This window comes from Echinops telfairi, unplaced genomic scaffold (assembly GCF_000313985.2).
Source record: "Echinops telfairi isolate 266 unplaced genomic scaffold, ASM31398v2 ScPeMD7_7468;HRSCAF=8506_0, whole genome shotgun sequence".
Lineage (NCBI taxonomy): Eukaryota > Metazoa > Chordata > Mammalia > Afrosoricida > Tenrecidae > Echinops > Echinops telfairi.
Window position 1 is genome coordinate 86,376,828 of NW_022111369.1, and position 10,400 is coordinate 86,387,227.

Here is a 10,400-nt window from a genome sequence, read left to right on the forward strand (position 1 = left end):
CAACTCTTATCACAATCCATACATCCATGAATTGTTTCAAGCACATTTGTACATTTGTTTCCATCATCATTTTCAAAACATTTTCTTTCTAATCCTCAGTATAAGCTTGTCAATTTTCCACTCCCTCTTCCACCCCTTCTCTCATGAACCCTTGATAATTTACAAATTATTATTTTGTTCATGTCTTACACTGACCGACATCTCCCTCCACCCACTTTTCTGTTGTCCATCCCCCTGGTAGGGGGTTTCAGAAAGATCATTGCGATCGGTTTCCTGTCACCCCCACCTTGCCCTTACCCTCCTGGTATGGCTACTCTCCATATTGGTCCTGGGGGCCACCATGCAGTTCTATAAACATCACCTCACCTGAAAAGCCAGACCTCTTTTTTCCTGGCCCAGCTTTGGTACAAGAGGGAAGATCTGCTGTGGTTTTTGGATATTTTTAGCTTCTGGCTCTGAACTCTGAATTTGGCTCGCCTCTGATTGACCCACAGAATTTGGACTGAAAAGCACCTACTACTGCGTGAGTCATTTCCTCAAAGTTTCATGATTTTCTGTGGGACTTTGCAGTGAATTGTAGGACTCAGGGACATGGAAGGATACACTCAGGAGAAGATGAAGCGGGGAGAGGATTGGAGCAAAGTAAAGTCTTAGATGATATAGACATTTGGGACATGTTCAATCTTCAATTCCTTGGAACTAATGATTTTTACAAAAGAAATGATCACCACACTAGGATAGAACCACTGATCTTTTGGTTAGCATCCCAACACTTAATGCACGGCACCGCGAGGACGTTTAAAGTCAAGGTTCATACCAACTCAAAACAAAACTTAGAAACATGTAATAATAACACTAAAGTTTAAGCTGATGTGTAATGGTTAGCCAAGACAGATAATCTAACAACATGGCAATCATCCTAGTAGCATATTTTCATTCGCATATGATACTACTATTCTGAAATAAATTGGGGTATGAGTATAATAAATAATTTTGGAGATATTTTAAACTTGGAAATCACATTGGATGTCATCTTGTTTGAGCCAAAGTGCTGATTAATATTCATTGGCTTTGTCTGAAATTGAAAGAGTATGATGTTTATCAACATATAATGCTGTTTGTTTGTTACATTGATTTTTATTATGAGTTTTCACAATTTGAAATAATAACTACAAAACAATCCAAATGTATTACTAATTGTTCATTGTTCATAGCATCTGTAGAAAATATGTTGGCATGACATTCACAACTAACATGCTTTATTTAAAATTAAGGGGAAATAATGCTAATTATAAACATTGTCTATAACAGAGCTTTGTAGTTTACATAATTATATCTTGTAAAAGAGAAGAGGCCAGCTTGGTCTGACTTCATTTTTCCATTAAAAAGAATCCAACAGTCTTCATCCGATGGCACCAGCTGCACCGTTCTTTGCATGAGATCCCTTTACTTTCTAAGAGCTGCCGCTTGCACATGTCGGGGAAAGGATCGTTTTCCTCTCTGTAATAATGTGCAGCAGGCTAGCCCTGAGAAGAAATGTTGTTACGTAAACTACTTCCTGACTAGCACTATTACTATAAATCTCATACTCAAATATAAAGCATTCTTTTTAAATTTTCTGGGCTAATTCCAGGCAATAGTTTTCCAAATAAATAAAAGTCTAGATTAATAATATGTACATAAAAATAATCTTCAGTTGTTTATAGGTTTTTTTCATCTAGCTAATGCAAGTGGGGGGAAATACACAAGAGAAAAATAAGCAATTAATGCAATGTATAAGTACTCAATAAAAACGTCTATATAAATGATCCAAATTATTTTAAAGGGGTGTTTTTCCTCAAGGTATTATAACCCAAAATATTGAAATAGTAACAATTTTGCATATTTCACAGACATATGCTTACAGAGTTAGATTGGTAGCACAGGATGCTTGTTAGGTTCAGCTAATGTTCTTTCCATATTCTTTGTTTTATCTCTTTTGTTCAGGAAAATTTATTCGAATGCCTTAGACAATATTCTTCTCTGTACCCTTCTCATCCACAAAAAGTATTGCATGATGTGACCACTGTAAGGAAGATGATGCGTATCACTGAGTTGATTCCCCCTCATAGCGGCCCTACAGAACAATGCAGATTTCCCAAGATTTCATCTTTATAGAGAGCTCTGATTGCATCATAGGCTGGGTGTCAGGCTGCTAACTATAAGGTCAGTGGTTCAAATGCACGGATAAAATATAAGAAAATGAAGAGGCTGTCTGCTCCTCTAAAGGCTGATTGTATTTCAAATGCACTATAGGTTCACTGTGGTTCAGATAAGCCCAATGGCACCAAATAAACTCCATGACACCGAGCTTGTTTTTTGTGGTTTTCTTTTCATAGAAGCAAATTTTTTGGTTATATCTTTCTTCCATAGAGTGGCTAATGGGTTAACAACAGAGACTTAACCATTGTGTCACCAGGGCACCTGATAGGAAAGAAAATTTTCTATTAGCAGAGTACACAAAATGTAGGCCCTGTTTTGCTGTTACACTTACGGATAACCTTGGGTAAAGCATTCTTCTGATTTCTTTGTTTCTACATCTATAAAGAGAGGAGGCTAATAAGTACAGTGGCATAAAGACAATTTGCTGCAGAAGAACATACTACCTATGAAAATAACATAGTGCACAAAATTTAGACGTTGCTGTGCTGTTGCATTCACTTGTGACCTTGAGTAAATTTATTCATGTATAGATACTTCATTTCTACATGTGTACTGTCAAAAGAAGGCTAATAAATACACTTTCACAGAGGGGTCCCTGCTGAAGAATAACATAATACCTATGCAATTAACTAATATCGCTTTAGATACGTAATTTAGTAATGAGCTACCAATAAAAAAAAACAAGTGCATAAAATAAAAACTATTCAGGATATAAGAAATTATTCAGACCTGTTCTATGCATCATTGATAAAGCAATAAATATGACAAGGATACAAAAGCTAAATAACAATAGTAACTTTTAAGGCTATTCTAACTTTAGAAGAGAATACTTCTGCAAATACAAAGCTATTTAGAAAGAACACTATCCCTTTCTCCAGGAATTGTGAAAAAAAAAACTAACAAGACCAAATCTGAGTACTCTTTGGTGAAATATTTTAATCACTTTATTATGTAGCCTGTTCTAGCAAACATTTAGTTATCATTCAATGCTAACAACACATATGTGCTGGAGATATTTTCCCATTGTTAAAAAATCATCATCTCTTAATATGCCAGAAATTATTTCTGGAACAAAATTCCTCTTGGAAACTATCCATGTTTATCAACTCTGTTGATGGTTACCAACTGAGAAAGGAAGTTTCTATAAAGTTGACTGTTGTAATTTTAATTTGATTAAAAATAAAAGACAAACCTAAAGACTACAAAAATAATGTACTTCAACTAAATTAAACAGAAAAGTAAATGCATCACTAATTCATACACTGAAAAAATAAGGAAGACTGAGTTACATTAGACTGACTCATAAGAATGAATTATTAGAAAACAACATAAATCGAGTAATTTGCATGATCAGTAGCTAATTAAAAAAAAATCAATTCTCAAATCGCAATTTTGAAAGACTCTATAGGCAATATGATGAATGATGCAAGAATCACCAAGCAAAGATGGAAATTATACACAAAGTCACTGTATCAAAAGAAACTTTTCTATTTCAAGAGGTAGCATATGAAAAAGAACCAATGGTGCTGAAGGAGCAAGTTTAAAATGCACAGAATGCATGAGCTTAAATTCCATTAATTCCAGGGATTAATGGAAAATCCACTGTTTTAAATCACCAACCTCTTCTCCATGTTCCCCAAGTAGAAAGAGGGGCTTTATAGTCCTATAAAGAGTTACAATCTCAGAAACTCATAGGAGAATTTCTACCCTGTCCTATAGGATCAGTATGAGTTGACATAGACTCGTTGGCAGTAATTCAGTCAGTCACTTATCTATATTAATACACTGATATTATATATATTGATATAGTAATGCAATTATATGCTAATATGATCTCAGTGGGTTCTGGGATATTTGGCCACACTCAGAATATCTGAGCATAGAGATTTGGCTAGGATTTAAAGGAAAAAAGGCCAAATATGTTATTCTACTTCACCGAATAGAGAGAATTAATTCAACAAAGATATTTTGATTCATACTGGGCCAGCAATTATCCCAACCATAACTTATAATACATTACTCTATGTTGGAAGCCATTGTAAAACACAAAGGAATATGTTGTGGTTACTTTTGGTATAAGTTGAACTTCTTTATTTAATGTTTGCATAAATATTTTCATTTTATACTTTTTGCTAGTCAGGATTGACTAAAGAAAGAAATCTAGAGACACTCATATGTGTGCAAGATAGAAAGAGAGAACTTTATATCAGAGAGCAGTTGTATATTAAGAAAACATCTCAGCCCAGTCCAGATCAAGTCCATAAACTTGATATTCGCTCATATGTCGGATACAGTCTCAATGCTGGTGTGGGTCTCCACGCGGCTCCTCCAGTTCTAGGGTTCTGGCTCCATCAGTGTGTCTCCATGTGTCAGTGCTCACCTCCATGACCACCTGATCTCAGGAGCCAGGTCCACACAGACAGAGTGCCTGCCCTCTTCTGGTAAGCTATTTATCTCCTTTGCCCTTCCAAATGAGGTCATCAAGATGAGACTTGGTTGACAGGCTGGACTTCAACCCTTTGCAAATTGGCAGGAGATTCTGTACCTGCCATAGACCAACCCTGTCAACTTGACACTCATACACAGCTCCTTAGCCATATGTAATTTTTAGCAGTCAACACTCATAATTGCATGGAAGCACATTGTAGTAACCCTTTCTTTTACAAGAAATAATACCAGTCTAGCTCTAAGGATTTGAAGATTTAAGAAATCCATAGTTTACTATTGCAACCACTGACTTAGCTTGGAATGGGTTGGACTACTGGACCAGAACCTGACCACATGAATAGAAAGATGTTTGACCCCATGAGTTCATGCACATTGCTTGTGCTGACTTGATGGATAGGAGATCCTAGATTTGACTTTGTATTTGAATACAGATACACAAGTTCCAACTGGGATGAACTTTTTTTTTTTACATCAAAGAGCACATTTATCTCCTCAGAGCACTGTTTCTATAAATTGGCAAATTAGAAATTGGATACCCAAAATGGGGGAAGATCAAAGGCATGGAGTGGCTGGGCTTAAAATATTTCATGGGTGAGGAAGATGTTGATAGGACTGTAGGATTCAGGTGTGGGTGTTGACAAAATTGCAACTGTTAGGCATAGAATATTTTTGTTTTATTCATGAATGGATTATAAAATTTAAATGGATTAAATAGAGCTAGTGTATGTTCAGATTTATACACTTTAGTTGTACCCTGGTAAGCACAGACATGATTTTTTATTGCCTTTAATTGGAGTTTATGAATAGCTAAAGAGTTGAATAAAGGGCTCAAGTTGACCCTGTATGAATGTGTAGGCTTAGAGGCCAACCATCTACAGTCTAACAATGCCTTCCTGGAGGTGTGGTCTTTTTAGAAGACACTGGGAACTTCTCCTTCCTCTGTTTATCCCTTTGCTCTCTGGCTTACTGAGATTCTGTGCCTGCTGCCAAGGACTTTCTCATGTGGGCCACTGGTACCTGAGAGCTGTTGGCACCCTGCCATGTTTCTGCTAACTTTAGATCCATGATACTGCACATGGTAGGGCATGATCTCCCTGTTTCTCAATTCACCTTTTGCCTTCAACCTGCAGCTATGTGAATCTGAAGAGGGACCAGCTAGCATTGAATATGGTCTTCAGTCGGACTGGGCTGGAATATCTTCTTGATATGAAAACACTTCTTGTTCTAATTTCTTCCTTACACATTTATGGGTAACCTTGCTTTTGTTTCTGCAGACAACCCACCCTAACAAATCCTGCCATGCTAAAAATTCTGAGTCAGCATGTAGTGTGTGTGGCTCATTATCCAACCAACATCTCTTTGTCTCCTTGTGTATATTTTGGATATACACAAATATTCACCCTTCTTATGGTCATCAAAATATCTTTGGGCAATCTCCCTATATTCTCCAGATCTAATTCTAACTCTAACTTTCATTGTTAGACATTATTATTCCAGTTGTCATGTCTCAAATTATCTATAGGAGCCCTGGTCTAACAGTGATTAAGAACTTGACTCCTAACCCAAAAAACAGCCAGTTCTAACTAGCCATTCCATGGGAGAAAGATGTAACTCCCTTCGCCACTGGGAAGCCTGTAGGGCAACCCTAATCTGCACTATTCTGTACTATGTTCTGTGCTTCTCATAGGGCTGTTAAAAGAGCAAAGCGACTTGACAGCAATGCATCTGTTTTGCTATGCTGTATGCTGCCATTATGGTTTTGTTTTGTTTGTTTGTTGTGTGTTGGTGTGTTTATTTGTTTGTATGTGGGTTATTTATTTATTTAATGTTGTATACAATACCAGGAGATCTGTGATGTAGTGGACTACCCGTTCAGCATCTAACAACACATTCCACAGTTTGAAACCACTAGTCCCTTCACAGAAGAAAAAAAAATCATACTTTCTGTTCTAGTTAAATGTACAGATTCAGAAACCAAAGGGGAAGTTCTACTCTACCCTATATGGTTATATTTAATCAATGGATGATCATGAGATTTTTTTTTAGTTTGGTTAGACAATTCCATTAGTTCCACTACAATGATAAGACAATTGAAACCAATAAATATGTGAATACTGGCCATGTCTCCCAGCTCACAACGATTAAGCCCAGATCCTTAAGATCTATTTTCAACTTCTTATGCTATGTTTTCTCTAGCATAATTAATCACACATGAAGCAGTGGGAGCATATAAAAAAGAAAAAAAATACTTAAAAGTTAATGGAAATGATTATTCTTCTGTCCTTTATAACATAAGCACAATGAATGTCTACATAAAGTACATTTTTCTTAAAGAGGCAAGAGTGAACAATACCACTATACATTTAACAGGAAATCTGATCATTTCCGAGATTCTGCTCTAGAGTCATGTCTAAGCAAAACTGTAAAATAGGTGAAGTCTTTTCGTTGCTTTGCTCTTCTTTCCAAGGATCAACAACTCACCAAACCAGCCCGAGCTTGCAGAGCCGAAATATCCCTAAGCAGTTGTTAAGTCTTCTCTCAAATAAAACACATCTAATTTATAGATCTGTTCTCAGGAGCCCATTACGTGTTTAATGAGAGCAATCATGCAGTCCGACTGTATTAGAATGTTAATGCGCTGCTTCATTCACTTACTCATTTAATTAGAAAATATTTATTTAATAATCCCATGTGCCAAAAAAAGGTGCAGGGGAGAAATACTCTCAAAGGTGGGGTGAAATATGGCCCTATCTCTCAAGGAACTTTCTGGGTTTTAGTATGTGTAAGAGGCAAAGGAATAGTTCACTGTAACCAGTCTTTGGTAAAGATGTCACTGAAAATGTGCACTTAGAGTTCTGTTTAATTTTAAAGAGAAAGAGATTAACTATGAATTTCGGGTGTTTTAGTAAGGGGTATTTGAAAGATGTAAGTACAGAACAATTATTTTAAACCTTATGATTGCTTGCTTGGCTTTTACTTATCTGCATCTTTTGTTCTACTCTTTATCCCAACTCCACTACAATTTTTTTTAAAAGTTATATCAGTTGACTTGTCTTGAATTAACAATGTCAGCTAAATGAACATGTCCCCACATTAAGATTTTAGGACATAGAACTCAAATAACACTGGGCATAGCAATTTACACAATCACTACCATTATTTCTGAGAAGTTTCAATCAACAATATATTTTCCAAGAAATAAATATGCATACCAGATGGCAATTGAAATGGAAACTCAAGGCATCTGTTAATAAAAGGTATAGGGAAAAAACACTTTCCCCCACTCTTTTTAATTAGAAAATACTCTGCTTTTCTTATTTAGCACAACTCTTTAAAGTTTATATACCTTTGGAATGGCCATTTGTGGACATGGTTAGTACTTTCAATAAAATAAATAAGGTACATGCATCTAATATCGTGAAAGACTAGGTTTGCAAGAGCAATCTTATTTCCAATGCCTATATTCTGAGAAGCTGGCATTTTTGGACATATAATTTCCTCAACTTTGCTGTTTTACAGCATCATCAATTAATTTTTCTCATGTGCTTAGTTTCTTACCATAAATTTTTATTTACATCACTACCAACTTAAAGAAGAAACTATGTGACCTAAAAAGTCAATAAGAAGATTACTTGGAATAAGTATATAATACTCATATTTTCTATAAAAACACATTATCTGGGGAAATATATCTATTTTGATGGGTAGAATGTGATACTTACTTTTGGATTCATTGTGATTGTGAGTGAAAAAAGAAAAGCAGCAAGAGTTTAGTCTAATAATCTTAATTGCCAAGTGGCTAAAATCTTTAAACTATACGTATCCTAAGCAAAGATCAGAGAATAAAGAACCATAATCCCCTAACCACATCCAGATTCTCATGAATTAATTCATTAGTTCATCAATAAATTACATCCTCAAACCTCTGCCTAAACCAATGTGCAGCCATTCATTTTCCTCCCTTCGGGTGTTTGAGTGTTAGTTCAGATTTCTTTAATTACTAATCAGAAACATCAAGAAACACATGGCATACTTACAAGAAGGTAGAGTTTCAGGGAAATTCTGAGGCTTCATATGCCTGCATTTTCTCCATCATTTCTGAGGAAGGGCTGATTTAAAAAATATAATGTTATGTTGTAATAAGCCTATTCAACCACTTTAAATGTGAAGAAGACAACATAATATGTGGAATGTTGCTAGAAAACAGCATTTCCATGCTATTTTCTTTTGTTTCACATTTTCAATAAGAATTCTTTGTTATCAGTGCATCTACATCTCATTTTATTATGCTTCCCAGATATTTCATGCATTATAATTTTGGATGCTATAAGTCTATGATAGTCAGTTTTCCAATAGCATGTGTTCCCTTCATGTCACTGTATCACATTTTGTTTATTTTGGAAATATTTCAAGCATTTTCAACATTGTGTTCCACCCTTATTAGACTGCATGATAGAGTGATTATAGATTCTATAAGCATTGGGAAACAAAAAAAGTGTAACTTTATTCTAACGTTTGCTTTATCATAAAGGTCTTGAGCTGAAACCACAATTTCTCAGAAGTTTTTTCTTTCCTAAAATTTTATTGTGAATTACTTAGAGGTTTACCGAGCAGATCATATGCTTTGCAACCAGCAACTCATTAGGCTGCCCAATGTCTCGAATCACAGAGGTATTTCTGTACCGAATCTCTTGAGCTATCACAATTAGAGCTTAAAATAGCCGTAAAATTGATTCTCAAGATTTCCTAACATCAGCCTATTTGTTCTTCCTTCACAATTAATTCTGATCCATGTAATTCCTGACATCTGATTCAGAGTACAAGTGCTCTATAGGATTTTCTTAACTGTAATATTAACAGAAGAAGAGAACCACTTCTTTTCTTCCATGGGAACTCTGGTGTTTTCCAAGCACCCACTGACTTTTAGGTAACCAGTACAGTGTAATTTATTTGAACTTAGGGGAACTGAAGAGGGACAGATTCCCTGTAAATGGAAATGAACACTTGTGTCTACTTCAATAAAACATCAATGATATTTATACTCTCTTCAACTGTTAAAACAGGAGAGATGCAGGGGATGGGGCAGAAATCATTGCATAGAGCAGTATCTTGGATAATGTGGTGTCTGTCTCAAAGTTGGGCAAAATTTTACTAAAAAATTATAATAGTTTAATTATTATACTTGACACATTGTTCCATTTTAATGGTTTATTTCTCTTGAAGTATATTTTATTCAATAATGTCATCAGTGTTAAAACGTTTTTAAAAGAACAATAAAAATAAAATGTATGGAAGTGATTCCTATGTGGTTAGCTTTTGCTTTCAGTAAATCACGTTTGGAAGAAAATCAAATAAAATAACACATGTAACATTCAAATAGCCATTTATTTGTGGCTTCAAATAAAATTTTAGATCTTGTGAGAACAAGATAGAAAGAGCAGATGCATCACTATCAAATAGATTCCCCTTTACAGAAACTGTAGGCACAGTAAAACTGCCTCATCTGCTCTTTTCAGACATGTTCTTTGTAGAAGCAGATGACCCTTCAGTCTTCTGTTTAATATCTGGTGAATTTGAACCACCAACCTCTTAGTTAGAGCCCAATTGTAAAACACTGCATCATCAGGGTTATCAAATGTAATATTCATAAATCCCAGTAGAGTTGTTGACAAAGTAGTTTTCCATACACCATCCTGGGAAAAGTCAAAAGGATGTTGTGTTAGGCAGGTTTCTCTAGAGAGATAAAACCA